This window comes from Ambystoma mexicanum, chromosome 1p, assembly GCF_040938575.1.
Source record: "Ambystoma mexicanum isolate Mex_15411 chromosome 1p, UKY_AmexF1_1, whole genome shotgun sequence".
Lineage (NCBI taxonomy): Eukaryota > Metazoa > Chordata > Amphibia > Caudata > Ambystomatidae > Ambystoma > Ambystoma mexicanum.
Window position 1 is genome coordinate 926,660,234 of NC_090921.1, and position 15,084 is coordinate 926,675,317.

Here is a 15,084-nt window from a genome sequence, read left to right on the forward strand (position 1 = left end):
ACTTTCACACGCGATTGGCCCTGTGCGAGCAGGGTATGTGTGTTACTGGTGTGCACAGGAACTTTCACACGTGATTGGCCCTGTGCGAGCAGGGTACGTGTGTTACTGGGGCGCAAGGGTACTTTCACACGCAATTGGCCCTGTGCGAGTGGGGTACGTGTGTTACTGGGGTGCGCGGGAAGTTTCACACCCAAATTTGCTGTCAGAGCGGGTTATGTGTATCCAGTGTGGTGTGCGGGGAGTCCTACACGTAAATTGGCAGTGTGGGTCCTCGCAGGTGTCCCCTCTACCTCCTCCAGGGACCCTGCAGGCAGCCCACACCACAGGGGACTACCTTGCACCCCTGGACATGTCCCGCAGGCAGCCCGTCCACCATGGCCATGCCCCCCAGCCAGGCCACGTGTCACGTTGCACTACTGATCACCAACTCATGTCCCCCAGCACCCCCACCCCCAAGCAGTGAGGGTCACCTGCCAGCAGGCCCCCACTCATGTCCCACTCATGTCCCCCAGCACCCCCATCCCCCCCAAGTGAGGGTCACCGGCCAGCAGGTCCCCACTCTTATCCCCCAGCACCCCCACCCCCAGGAGTGAGGGTCACCTGCCAGAAGGCCCCCACTCATGTTCCACTCTTGTCCCCCAGCACCCCCATTGATCCATGGTGAAATCAAAAGAAAAAGTTAAAAATAATCCATTGTCCAACTATGTACAATCCATTGTCCAAAAGAAAAATCCATTAATCCATGTACAAAATCTAAATCAATCCAACGTCCAACTATGTACAATCAAATTTCCAAGCGTCCATGAGCCCAATAAAACAAATGAAACCTATCTAATGATATGATATGATATGATATTGCATTTGTAACGCGCCTATACACAGGTGTTTCAAGGCGCGACGAGGCAGGGAGGGGAGGAACAAGGGGAGACAGACAACGATCCTACTAGGCCAGGTGTCATTCAGATCGCGCAAGTGCAGGAGTGGGGGAGGGGGAAAAGTGCAAGGGGAATGGGAGGGGGGGAAGTGCAGTACAAGGTAAGTGGCGTAAAGTAATAAATAAATAGGGCCAGCTGGTGGCAAGTGCAAGGTAAGTGCAGAACAAGTGCTGGAAAAGGGGGGGGGCTGTAGGGATACAGAGACAGTCCCGCAGTGCAGAGGGGTTCCAGGGCATCATTGCAAGTGGAGAGTGGCTGGGCCCAGGACCGAGGCCGTTAAGAGTGGTCCAGTTGCAGAATCAGTGCAGTTTCAGTGAAGAATATTAGCTGTTCAGCAGGGGAGAGGGAGAGAGAAAGCAGAAGCAAAGAGGAAGGTTTTGAGGTGCTTCCGGAACCGGAGATGGTTCTCCTCAAGTTTCAGGGAGGCAGGAAGGCTGTTCCAGAGGGAGGCCCCTGCCGCGGAGAGAGATCTACCCCCAGCTCATTGCTTCGAGAAGCGGCTGACCCTGAGGGAGTTGGAGGCGGATGAGCGAAGGGGATCGGGAACGAAGATATTTGGGAAGAGAGAGTTGAAGGTATTTAGGACCAAGGCCCCAGAAGGCCTTGTGGACAATGCAGAGGGTTTTGAACTTTATCCTCGCAGCCACTGGGAGCCAGTGTAGAGATTTCAGTCCTGGAGAGATACGGTCCCTGGGCTTGAGGCCAAGGACAAGTCTCGCAGTTCTGTTCTGGATGAGTTGCAGAGGGCGGAGAGTGGAGGCAGGCAGATTAAGATAGAGGCTGTTACAGTAATCCAGCTTCGAGAGAACCAGGGCTCGGGAGACAGTGAGCTTCTGGGGGAAGGAGAGGAAGGGAAGAATACCTCTGAGGAGGTGCAGCTGGTAGTGTGACTTCTTAGCGACGTCAGAAATATGAGGAGAGAAGGAGAGTGTGGAGTCGAAGATGACCCCAAGGTTTTTTGCATTGCAGGTAGGAGCAGGGAGGGGGCCAAGGGAGGCAGGCCAGAGGGCTGCAGGGAAGGAGGGAGTGGGTGTACCGATGAGTAGAATCTCAGTCTTACTGGCATTAAGGCAGAGGTCATTGGCGGCACACCATTCCTGGATAGCAGACAGACAGTCAGAGATGAGGGAAGGAGAGGGGGAGGCTGAGGGTAGCCTGAAAATGAGTTGGGTATCGTCCGCATAGCACTGGAAATTAGGGCAGAGAGCGGCGATGCGGTGGGCAAGGAGTGCCAGATACTGGTTGAACAGCCAGGGAGAGAGATTAGATCCCTGGGGGACACCACAGGTGGAGAAAAAGATGTCGGAGAGGAAGGACCCCAGACATCTTTTTTTAATAACCTACCTAACACAAAAACTATTTACAAAAGTGTGGGGCATAGTCCAAAAGCCCCAAAATAAAGAAAAAAAAGGAAACCTAAGACTATAAACTATTTACAATGGTGACGGGCAAGTCCTGCGGCTCACTCAGTGATGTTTTCGGCCAGGGCATCATCGAACTCCATGTCTATTTTCTGGAGGCGGGCCTCTGTCCTGGCCCCGAGGCTTCCAACTCCCTGCGAGTTGCCTCGAGGCACTCTGCCCGCCTCAAAGCCCGACGCATGGAGAACTCCACCCTGACCATGGTGAGCCGCGCCTCTTCCGCCCGCCGCCGCTCCGCACCTGTACACTGGCCCAACCGCAGCCATATGGAAGACATATCCATTCCAGGGTTTGCCTGCCCTCTGGCCGATGCCTGCCCCCCTGATGTCGATGGCCCCGAGCCATCATTGCTCCCACCTAGACCCTGCTCCTGCTGCTGCTGCTGCTGTCCATGTGCCCTGTCCGATGATGCCTGCACATCCTCCATCAGCTGGTCTCCAGTTGTGGTGTCCACCCCTGCTGGACCGCTGACTCCCGACTGTGGCAGGGATGGGATCTCCACCAAGCTGGCTGTCTTGGTCAGGACAGGTCCAAAGGGGGCCCTGGTGGAATCTGGGCCGGAAGACGGCAGGGAGAACGACTGGCGCATAGTCTCCACAGAGGAGGAGAGGTCCGTCAGAGTGCGCATCACATGTAGGAACCCACCAACCAGGGCCCCTCCCAACAGTGCCACGTCGCGACGCTGCTGTTCGTGATGGTGAGCGTTCTCCGCCCAGGAAGAACGCACGTCATCACGAATGTCACGCGTGCACAACGCGACACCAATCAGGACGGAGCCCATACGTTCATTGGACCCCTCGTCCGCAGGTAGTGGAGAGGCAGATGACATGGCACTCTGCCCTACATGCGGACGGGCCTGGGACGGGGCATCCCTGCTGGTGCAAAGTGGTGCAGTCACAGGGTCAAGGACAGGGACATGCACAGGCCCCTCCGCGGTGACCTGTGCTGCCTCCTGACCCTGGCCCTGTACTGCACCACTTGCACCAGTAGTACTACCCCCAGCAGGCCCCATGTGCGGCTCAGTAGCAGGCTCCTCCTCCTCTGTGAAGACCACCAACCTGGATGTCTCCACACCGTCTTCTGCCATTGCAAGCACCTGTGGGGGCTCACCCGGCCCTTCCGCCACAGCCGTAGTGGCAGACGCTCCTGGATGATGGCAAGTCCTAGGAGGGTGGCTGGGCCTTGGGTCGCTGCCCAGTGGAGGCATCCCCGCCGCTTGGCTCCACAGCGCCGTCTCCGCCCTCTTCTTCACTTGACGCTGCGTAGAGGGAGACATATAACACAAGCATCAGGGTACAGTACAATATTCGCCTAGACAGGAAGCAATAACACATGAGTGGCAGTGTCTAACGTCACTTCCATCCTCTCCCTCCACAATACATGGGTGAATGCATGCAATACACATGAATAAACAGGCATGGCGCCTGCAATCAACATCAGCATCCATGTACAAGGGCCTCTATTAATCCAAATGTTGCCTTCGAACTCACATGCATCATTACTCACACTCATCCCATGCACACACATCACCGGAGGGTCATGCATCATGCCTTGTACACCACAGACACATTGGATAGACACAGTGCATACAACGGTGACCGCACTGCTTGAGTGAATGTACACATCATCACGGACATGTGTCATGATTCCATGGCGTATCAAAGTCACATACACACTTCTCAGACACACACACATGTGCACCATACATGTACATGATAGCAGCACCCATCCCGCACACCCCAACCATGTGCAAGAACAGACACTGGCATGCTTTCATGTGTGCATTTGCCATACAGCTCCCCATGTTGCATTGGAACTCATGCACCAACCATGTGGTTAGCACATTACTGGTCTCTAATGCATGAACATGATGTCCCTGCACACACACATCCATACATGGCCCATGTCACACATACAGGCAAGTATCAGACTGCCAGCACACTGCAACATGCTCTGTCTCACACAACAATGCTTGGCCACTTACCGCTCAACTCCAGACGGGTCTTCCTCCGAAGGATCTGGGCATGGAGTGCTGGGCATACGTGTTCCAGGACCCTCATCTGGATGTCACTCATGCTGTCCTGGCCCCCCTCTGCGAGGCGCCGGGCCTTGTGGAGGGTCCTGGTACCTGAAGACCTCCCATCGCTTCTTGACGTGCTTGATGTCGCGGGTTGTCACCCCCTCCGCGTTGATGGCAACCACTACGTCATGCCAGATCCTCTCCCGTCCTTCCTTGTTGGTGCGTGATGTTCCAAAGAGGGCATCATACTGCCCCAGGACATGCTCCAACAGGACACCAACTTCCTTCATACTGAAGCTGGTGGCCCTCTGCCTCTCTGGCTGGGGGTAGCCAGTGGTCTCAGATGGTGTTTGCCCTGACATGGCGACCCCCGCGGCAGGCGTGGGTGGGCAACTGGGTCCTGGGGCTAGGCTGTGGAGCGATGGTATCCCAGTCAGGAGTCTTCTGTTCCAGCAGGGGGGGACACAGCAACTGGAACCCTGGCTGATGTGCAGGCACCAAATACCAGGGCACGTGGGCAGCAGGCAGGCAGGCAGCAGCAGATGGCAGGTGGGAGCATGCTCGGGGCTCTGGGGGGCAGTAATTCTGCCTTCTGGGCAGGAGCGTAGTCTTCCGTGTGTTGTTGCGTGGCCAGCTTGATACGGAGTGATTTGGCATGTGAAAATATTGCACGTCAGCGTGGAATTCGAGGAAAGGCCCTTTGCGCGTAAGCGCATCAGCACATGTACGCGGTTTCATTGAACCAATGGGCCTTAGCACTTGACGTGACTCGCGCAGGCGTTTCCCTCGTGACGTGGGCATAGTAGTTCAGTGCGCGTGAAAAACTGCACGTCCGCGTGTGAATGCGTGTAATCCGAGGAAAGGGCCTACGCGCGTAAGTGACGTAACGCGCGCAGGCGTTTCCATCAACACGGGTGCATGTTCATTGTACACGTCCAAAAACTGCACGTCCGAGTGTCAGCTCGTGTAATTGGAGGAAAGGGCCTTAGCGCGTACACGTGTAAGTGACGCTGTATGTGTGGGCCAATTTAAAAGGTACGTGTAGGACCCCATTTCCTTGTACATGCTTTTTGTGGAGAGCGAGTGGGTGAATTCTGTACTTCTTGTCAGTTAACACGGGATTACTTCACAGCATTTCAAGTTCGTACTCCCTGTTACCTCTGACAGCGTTCATTTTATTTTTTGGGCCTGTTTCCTCAAACAGCGTTCACTTCTTCTTTTGTCCTGTCTCCTCAGACAGCGTACAATTCTACTTTTGGCAGGGGTGTTGCCAACGCGCACACGCGCATTTTTTTCACATTCTTTTTCCAGGCAGACGGTGTGTCGCGCACGCATTTACCAACTGTGCTTGCCCCGTGTATTGCGTACCCCTTCAGAGTTCAATGTAGGCTGCGTATAACACGCTTACGCTTATTTTTGTGTTTCTGGGTGCCACAGCGAAGTGCGGATTCATTTTAACACACACGTGGTCTACGAGTGGTTGCGTGCACGTTACTTTTTGTTTTTGGGGTGCCTGTCCATTGCGTGACCCGTCATCTTCCCCCAGGGGTCACAGTCAGCCTTGCAAGAGCACTAGGGTACGAATTCCATCTAGTACCCTACCCCTTTCAACCCCGATTGCCCAGGACAATTGTTTACTGCTACTCCCATACGCGCAACTAGATCCGTGCCATGGGTGGGAGGTGACCAAGCGATAAGAGAGGCAAAGGTGGCTGACCTCCAAAAGCTGGACGTGGTGGGCGCGGTAGGGGACGTTGCCATGATTTGCAGGGTGCCCCTAGACACCCATGTGTGGAGGACCAATCAGGGACACCCATACCCCCCATGGTTGAGGGAAACGTGGCTGACACCATCCCAGCTTAGCCCTTGTTGGACCAGCCCATTGTGGCACCTGACCCAGCATAGGATGTCTCCCAGGCTGACTTTCAGGTCAGCAAGTCTAAGTCACGTGTGCCGGTGCAAGTTGGTGTCATCAGGCCACGTGCCCCTGCCAACATCACACTTCAGCCAATGCCTGCACCAAGACCTATGGTCATTGTGCCTTTGCACACTCCCAGTACCCAGTCGACCTGCGCTTCTGCCCCTACTGACCAGAGTGGCGCAAGCCACTCAGGCTCTGCTCCACCTTTGAAGAAGAGGAAGAAGGGTGCTTTGGCATTACAGGGTGAGACCCTAGACACAGCAACACAGTCTGGCACGTCAAGGAAGCCTAGCTTTAATGACCCCGAACTTAATGCACTTGTGACCTATGTATCCGCACATAGCCATGAAATGGTGGTGACTGCAGGGTGAGTGGGAGGATGACCTCACATCACCCACCCTGTGCTTGCAAGCACTGAGCCCCTTGGAAAAGGTGCTCAATGTACTGCACTTCTTGGCCACTGGTTCATTCCAGCGGACAACTGCCATAGTGGGGGGGTCTCACAGGCCACGCAGTCACGCTGCCTGCACCAGGTCTTGGCCATCATGACTGCACGCCCATCAGTCCGCAGGCAAATATACCTGCCCAGAATACCTGCAGAAAGGCAGGTTGCCGTCCAGGATTTCTATGGGGTGGCACAATTCCCCAAAGTCCTAGGTGCCATTGATTGCACCCATGTGGCTCTACGTCCCCCCAGGGCATCAGAGCACATCTATAGAAACTGCAAGCACTGGCATTCCATCAACGTGCAGGTTGTATGCGATGCCAAGGGAGTCATCACCTCAGTATATGCCAACTATCCAGGGTCCACCCATGACAGTTTTATTTACAGAATGTCAACCCTAAACCGGGACCTAGAAGCTGGGTGGCATGGCGATACATGGCTGCTCGCTGAGTATAAATGCCACAGCACATGCATGCATGTCAGATACTGAGTAATGTCGCAACCCCACTAAAGATACCCATCACCACCTCCCCAGGGGACAGTGCCTACCCTCTGAGCACCCACATGATGACGCCAATTCGGAACCCCACCACGCCACCCGAGGTAAGATACAACACAGCCCACATTGCAACCCGGGGCATAGTGGAGCGCTTTCGGAGTGCTCAAGTCACGCTTTCGCTCCCTTGACCATTCTGGCGGGCAGCTGTTATACGCTCCCCCAGTAGTGTGCAGGATCATAGTGGCAGCATGAGTCCTGCACAACGTTGCAATATGCCGGGGCCTGCCCGTGGACATGGTGGTGCCCCCACATCCCCAACCACATGCACGCCTGCTGCGCATGGGAGGGGAAAGGGCACAGGGTGAGTCAGCCCGTACGCAGCTGGTGGCTAATTTCTTTACCTAAAATCACACCCCTGTGGAGTGCACACAGCCCTGGCACATGCCAGCTGACAATCAGTGATGATGACATAAGGGACAGTCAACTGTCACAACCATACCAGCCTGAGATTGGTCATCTGGAAGTGTTACATTGTGTGCATCCCTACCTACACAAACACCACCAATGCTGTGTCATCAAAAGACACACTTCTATGCTGCTAAATTCATTACCCCCTTGCAAAATACAACATGACAACAGTGCCATGTCACCCAACCCCTCCCCAGCACCGCCACCCAACACACCATGGCATGTCATGCTATGTGAGAGCAAACAAAGCAATCCCCAAAACCTGACACAAGTGTCACAAAGTACAGTGTCCCTTATGGAAACTGGCCACACACAATATGCTCCCAGCAATGTAGAACTAACAACACACATGACCAAATACTTACCAACAATACAATGCAGCTACACAACCTCAAACATAGCAAAACATGACAGTACTAAGTTAAAGTAGTGGTGGTCTTACAACCTGATTATACCAGCACATCGACCCCTTCAAACTGTACAGTGTTGCTGCCACGCAAATGTGTAAGTGCACTGCTCACAACATGAACTCCATCTCCAAAGTAGACGGCCTTGTAAAGACATGAGGAATGAACCTGCAAATTAGGAGGAAGACATGGATGCACAAGCACATATCAATACACCATGCAGTGTACAATACAACAACAATATCCACTAGGAATGTATACCCAGTATTGACTACAGACTGCCCACACAGCTCATGGGAGTCCAACATCACTGTGTAATTCACTGTCACTTGGGCACACCCTTTGCAAGCCCATGGAAACGGGAAGCAGGAGGAGTGTGTGTCTCACGAACCCAAGAATCCAAACCAAACTCAGGACAAGCCTGCATGTGCCCAGCCGGAATACAGTGGATGCCCACGGGAGCCACACAAGGCAACACACTGTAAAAAAAAATCAAAAATCAAAAATGGCCATGTGGGGGCCGGGGGGGAGGCCACCCAGAAGGTCCGAGGACAGGGTGCACACCAACAGCCACCTGTGTGGATGTTGGGGAAAAAAACACCTCCATGGGCTCATGGCCTGCACGGCTATGCCAATGTGGGAGAACTGCTGCTGTCACTCTCATCACCCTCTGCTGCTGCCACAGGAGGTGGTGGTTCTATGGGAGGCAGCCCACGCAAAGCCCTGGTATGGTCCTCCATGGCAGCAAGCATGCGGGTGTGGAAGGTCTCGTTCTGGAGGATTATAGTGCGGAGATCCCCATGCAGCGCCTGACGTGATGCCCGGATCTCCTCCCGAGTTGCCTGCATCTCAGCTGAGAGCGAACGTGTGAGCCGCTCCAGCTGCTGTTCTGTCCTCAAGTTAGTGGAAGCCTCAAGGTCAACAAGAGTCTCCCTGAGGTGATGGAGTTCTACCCTCAGGGCTTCCCTGTGGCCCTGGGACTCTATTGATATTGATTGGCATAGAGTCTCCAGTGCCGCCCGTCGGTCCCTGTTGGACGCCAACATGTCTTCCCTGTGTGATCAGCAAATGGAGTCTGTTGCCTGCTGTAGTTGCTCCATCTGCCTTTCAGGGGGGATAATGGGAGTGGCCACCTTCTCCATTGCATGAGCCATCAACTCAACTGATGCTGCCTGTTGGGTTGCCATACCGTACATGGATTGTTCCCATACGGTATTGCCTGGTGACGTACGGCCACCGCTTCGGCGGACACCACACCTGTTTGGGGCAAGGCGATCTGCGCCTTGCTGTGCTGGCACTGCCTGAGGCTGCAGGACTGCATTCCCCCTCTGATCTACTTGCCCAGGAACAGGATCAGATGTTGTGAAGTGTGACCCTGCATCCGTAACCGCCAAAGGCAGACTTACCAACACTGACATCCCCATAGAGGGTTCTACCCCTGGTGCAGGTGGGTTGGACAGAACAGAATCCCTGCCAGAAACAATTACCTGCGACGTCACATAGGTCTCATCATCCAAATCAGTACCTGAATAGAGGTCTAGGGAGGTGCACCCAGAGACACCCCTGGACAGAATGGTCTGCAGCAAGATTGGGTTCTCACCCACCATCACACCATGTCCCCCACTGGTGTCCGGTCATGCCTGAGATTCCTCCTGGGTTTGCACCATCTCCTCAACCTCAACAGCATCAAGTGTGTCATCCCCTGCAAAAAACATGAAAGACAAAAAATGGAAACAGGCATTAGCACCATAGCACACAAATAGGCCTGACAAGCAACAGAACCAGTACATGATTTACACATGTCCCACATGACTATAACCCTCCCATGCATGCACTGTCACTGAGTTGGTAGGGGAGGCAAAAGGCAGACACTGATGACACCAAGATGGAAGAGCAACACATTTGCTGCATGCTGGGTAGCACTGCCATCACACATTGGCCTGTGAGTGGCATGTCCAATACACATACATGACACATGGCATCACACAGATGGCATGTACCATAGCCATGGTACATTCCACAAGTACATCCATATGTCAGTGAATTAGTACTGTCAGCCATCCATGTGAGATGGACATGATGAGATGAAAAGTGCTACATAGTGTGACAAAATAGGCATGTGCCACACACTGCAACACATCCAGTGTACAAAAATACAGTGATTGCAGGCCGATGTACACATCAATGGTTGTGCACTTCAACATGACAGGAAACAACTATCATGTTCCACATACAAACAGACCCCAAAAATTCATGTGATCAGGCCAATACTCAATCAGCCGGAATGGTCAAATCATTCACCTAACAAGGTAACACATGTGGGCCAATGTGGGGTTCATCAATGACAGAAGCATGTCACACATGTGACAATAGGGCTGAGGAATGCGTAGCAAAAGTTGGAGAATTGAAACAATCAGCCTGAACGAACACTGAAAAAAACAAACAATGTTGGTGCAAGATACCACTTCAAGGGCAACTGCCATAATGTTGCGCTAAATTTCTACTGTGGGCCGAAGGGATACTGTCACACCCAAATCCAAGGCCGCTGAATGTTTTGGCTGAAGCACATGGGTGACCCATACCACTCAGGAACACACACCCTCACCTGGCACTCAATCAGAACCTGTCACCCAAACAACATACACATGCATTACACACACATGCATGGGCACTCACCGGACAATGCATCATAATCAGGTAGTTCTCCCACACCTTGGATCTGTTCCTCTGTGACGAAGGCCCCAGCAACAGACTCAAGTTCAGTGAGTTTGTTTTCCTCTTGTGGATACCCACCACCAGTCACCAGAGTAGCAGCATGATTTGATGCCAGCTTGTTCTTTGCTCTGCATTTCAGGTCATTCCACCGCTTGTAGCAATCATCAGCTGTGCGCCTCACAAATCCAAGGGCACTTATGCGGTCCGCGATGGTCTGCCAGGTGCCCTACCTTGACCAGGTGTGGTCTTGCACCCTGCAGTCACCACCATTTTGCGGCTATGTGCTGACACATAGGCCACAAGTGCATCAAGTTCCGGATCATTAAAGCTAGGCTTCCTTGAGGTACCGGAGTGTGTAGCCGTGTCTGGGGTCTCAGCCTGTCGTGCCAGAACACCCTTCTTCTTCTTCTTTAAAGGTGGAGCAGAGCCAGAGTGGCTTACGCCGCTCTGGTCAGTAGGGGCAAAATCACCGGTGGACTGGGTAGTAGGAGTGTGGGAATGCAAAATGATCATAGGTCTTGATGCAGGCATTGGTTGCAGGGTAATGTTGGTTGGGGGAACGTCATATTGATGGACCTGGACTGACACTGTCCTGGCTGGGAGAGTCAGAGCTGGGGCGGATGGAGCTGCAGCTGCCCCTGCAGCCTCCCCACCCTGCATACTTGGGGCAGCAGATGACATAGCTGCCCCAGATCCACATGGCTTGATGACAACAACTTGCACCGCCACACGTGGCCTAGACTTGCTGACCTGGAAGTCAGCCAGGGAGTCATCATGTGCCAGGTCAGGTGCCACAATGGACTGGTCCAACAGTAGCTGAGCTGGGATGGTGACAGCCACGTTTCCCTCAACCATGGGGGGGCATGGGTGTCCCTGATTGTTCCTCCACACATGGGGGTATAGGGGCACCCTGCAAATCCCGGCAACGTCCCCTACCGTGCCCACCACGCCCACCTTTTGAAGGTCGGCCACCTTTGCCTCCCTTACCGCTTGGTCGCCTCCCAACCATGGCACTGATGTTGTTGTGCGTATGGGAGTTGCAGTAAACTATTGTCCTGGGCAATTGAGGGTCAAAGGGGTAGGATACTAGATGGAATTCATACCCTAGTGCTCTAACAAGTCTGTCTGTGACCCCTCAGGGAAGATGACGGGTCACGCAATGCACAGCAGCCCAAAATCAAAAATGAACGTGCATCCAACCCTCGTAGACCACGTGCGTGAAAAAATGAACCCGTACTACGCTGTGACACCCAGAAACACAAAACTAAGTGTACGCGTAATACACACAGCCTACAATAACCTCTAAAGGGGAACGCGACACACGGGGCAAGCACAGTTTCTAAGTACGTGCAGAACTCACTGTCTGCCTGGAAAAAGAACGTGAAAAATACACGCGTGTGCGGGTTGGCAACATCCCCCGCCAAAGGAAGAATTGTACGCTGTCTGAGGAGACAGGACAAGAGGAGAAATGAACTCGGTTTGAGGAAACAGGCCCAACAAAAATTCAGAAAAGAGCTGTCAGAGGTAACAGGGAGTACGAACTGTGAAGTAATCGCGTGTGAACCGACAAGAAGTACAGATTTCACCCACTCGCTCTCAACGAAAAGCACGTACAAGGAAATGGCGTCCTACACGTAGCTTTTAAACCGGCCCACACGTACACGTCAGATACGCGCTTTCCTCCAGTTTCCTCCAATTACACGCAATGACACTCGGACGTGCAGTTTTTCCATGTGTGCTCTGTCATCACGTGCTATAAGGGAAATGCCCGCGCGCGTAATGTAACTTACGCGCTTACGCGCTAAGGGCCTTTGGTCCAAAGAAATCGAGTGTGTGTGCTAACGCGCTTACTCACTAAGGCCCTTTCCTCGAATTACACGCTGACGTGCAATTTTTTCATGTGCCAAACCTCTCTCTATCAGGCTGGCCACACGAAAACACACGGAAGACCACGCTCCTGCCCAGAAGGCCAAATTACTGCCCCCCAGAGCCCCGAGCATGCTCCCACCTGCCATCTGCTGCTGCCTGACTGCCTGCTGCCCACGTGCCCTGCCATTTGGTGCCTAAAGGTCAGCCTGGGGTATAGTTGCTGGGACCACCCCTACTGGAACCGAAGACTCCCAACTGGGATTCCATCGCTCCACAGCCCAGCCCCAGGACCCAGCTGCCCACCCACTCCTGTCTCTGGGGTTGCCATGTCCAGCACAACACCATCTGGCAGCACTGGCAACCCCCAGCCAGAGAGGCAGAGGGCCACCATCTTCACTGCCACTGAAGTTGGTGTTGTGGCGGACCAGGATCTGGATGGACATCGTGACTGCCATCAACGCGGAGGGGGTGGCAGTCCGTGACTTACATCATGTCAAGAAGCGCTGGGAGGACTTAATGTCCAGGACCGTCAACAAGGCCCGGTGCCTCGCTAAGGCAGTGGATGCCAAGGGGTGCCGGGGCCAGCTGTCGAACCATCAAATGAGGGTCCTGGAACGCATATGCCCATCGCTCTACGTCCAGATCCTTGAGAGGCAGACCTGTCTGGAGTCGAGCGGTAAGTGTACATGCATGTTGATAGTACGCTGTGCGTGTCGTGGTGTGCCAGTAGTGTGCAGGTTGAACATGTGTTTATGTAGGGCCATGTAGGGATGTGTATGAACATGGGCGTGAGGCTGCCACATGTGAGTCCTTTCAGTTGTGAGACACATTGATGGTGTATTTGTTGGTAAGCATGCTGGGCAAATGCAGGTGTGGGAGCACACATGTTAGAATTTCTGTGTATGTACATTGGCATGGTTGTGGCATGGATGGTGGTTCATAATGCATGTATCTGCACTGTGTACATGTGCATGTATGTGTATCTGACAAGTGTGCAACTGTGATGCAACATGGATGCACGTGACAATGATATGTAGAAGGATGAATGGCAGATGTGACATGTATGGCAATCTCATCACTGCAACAGTTGGAGGAGATGTAGACATGCATGTAAGTGTGGTGGCGTGTGTGCATGTCTAGTGCACTCTTTGTGTTTCATGTGATGTCAGGCTCACCTTTGGCTGTTCATGCTGTTGTATGTGTATGGATGGTGCTGCCTGGTGCAATATTGCTGTTGAAATGTTCATGTGTGTGAGTTTAAATGACATGTGTCTCATGGAGTGTGATGCCATGTCAGAAGTTAAACATTGCCACTCATTTGCAACTGTCATGTGTGTATCAGTGTCATGATCTCTGCTTCCAAAAGATCAGGACTTGCCCGACTCCCTTGGAAGCAGACCCATAACCCCGGTTCCGAGTGCCAGCCAGTCCCAATTGGGACCTTTTGGACCCTGTCCTGGCGCCAGTGGCACCAGGCTCATAAAGATGCCCAGTCCCAGCGCTGGAAGCGCCGGGCTCATAATGCTTGGGTGGACTTACCTGCAGCAGACCATGCTGCTTACTTACCTGCCAGTTGAATCCCTGATCCTCTTCTGTTTGGGACTACTTTTCCTGTTGGGTGGGGCAGGAGCCACTCCCTAGGTTCAGAACACTGGAACTCTTCTGGAAAGCAGGAACTCTTTTCTTAGGCGTGGCTGTGGAAGGAGACACCTAAGCACTACAGGAGGTTATTTAAACCACACCCGATGGATGAATCTTGCTTTGCGTTATTCTGCATTCTCTGCAGCAGAACGCTCATCGTGTCTTCTGCTTCTGATCCTGGGCCTAAGGGAACAAAGGCTTACCATCCTGGAATCCAGTCTTCAGCAGCACCTGTAAAGACAAAGAAAGAACAGGTTAGCACTACGGTCTTCAGTGGCAGCGCATCTCTTACCTGGTCCATCGGCTGTCACCAACGCCTCGCACTGCATTCCGGCATCTGAAAGACAAAGGCTTACCTACTCTTCGCATGCTCCGGAGGTCTTCGCACTGCATACCGGCATCTGAAAGACAAAAGCTTACCAGCTCTTCGCACGCTCCGGAGGCCTTCGGCGCTGCATCCCGCATCTGAAAGACAAAAGAAGGTGCGTTTAAAGACATTGGGCAACTTTATTACTCACGTGCCATTACTCCTTCCCACGCCGAATCCAGTGGGTATTCCAGCACCCTTCAGCTTCTCTAAAGCTCCAAACTTGTACCTGCAAGATAAAAGGGACAGTTAGTGCGCATCGTGAAGCAGGCTACAAGCGCTTACTTACGTGCTTCCAGGCGCTTCTATTCCTCACGCGGGTTCGATCCTCAACTCTCATCAGCCCGCCATCCGCCATCGCCGGAACCCTGCAAAA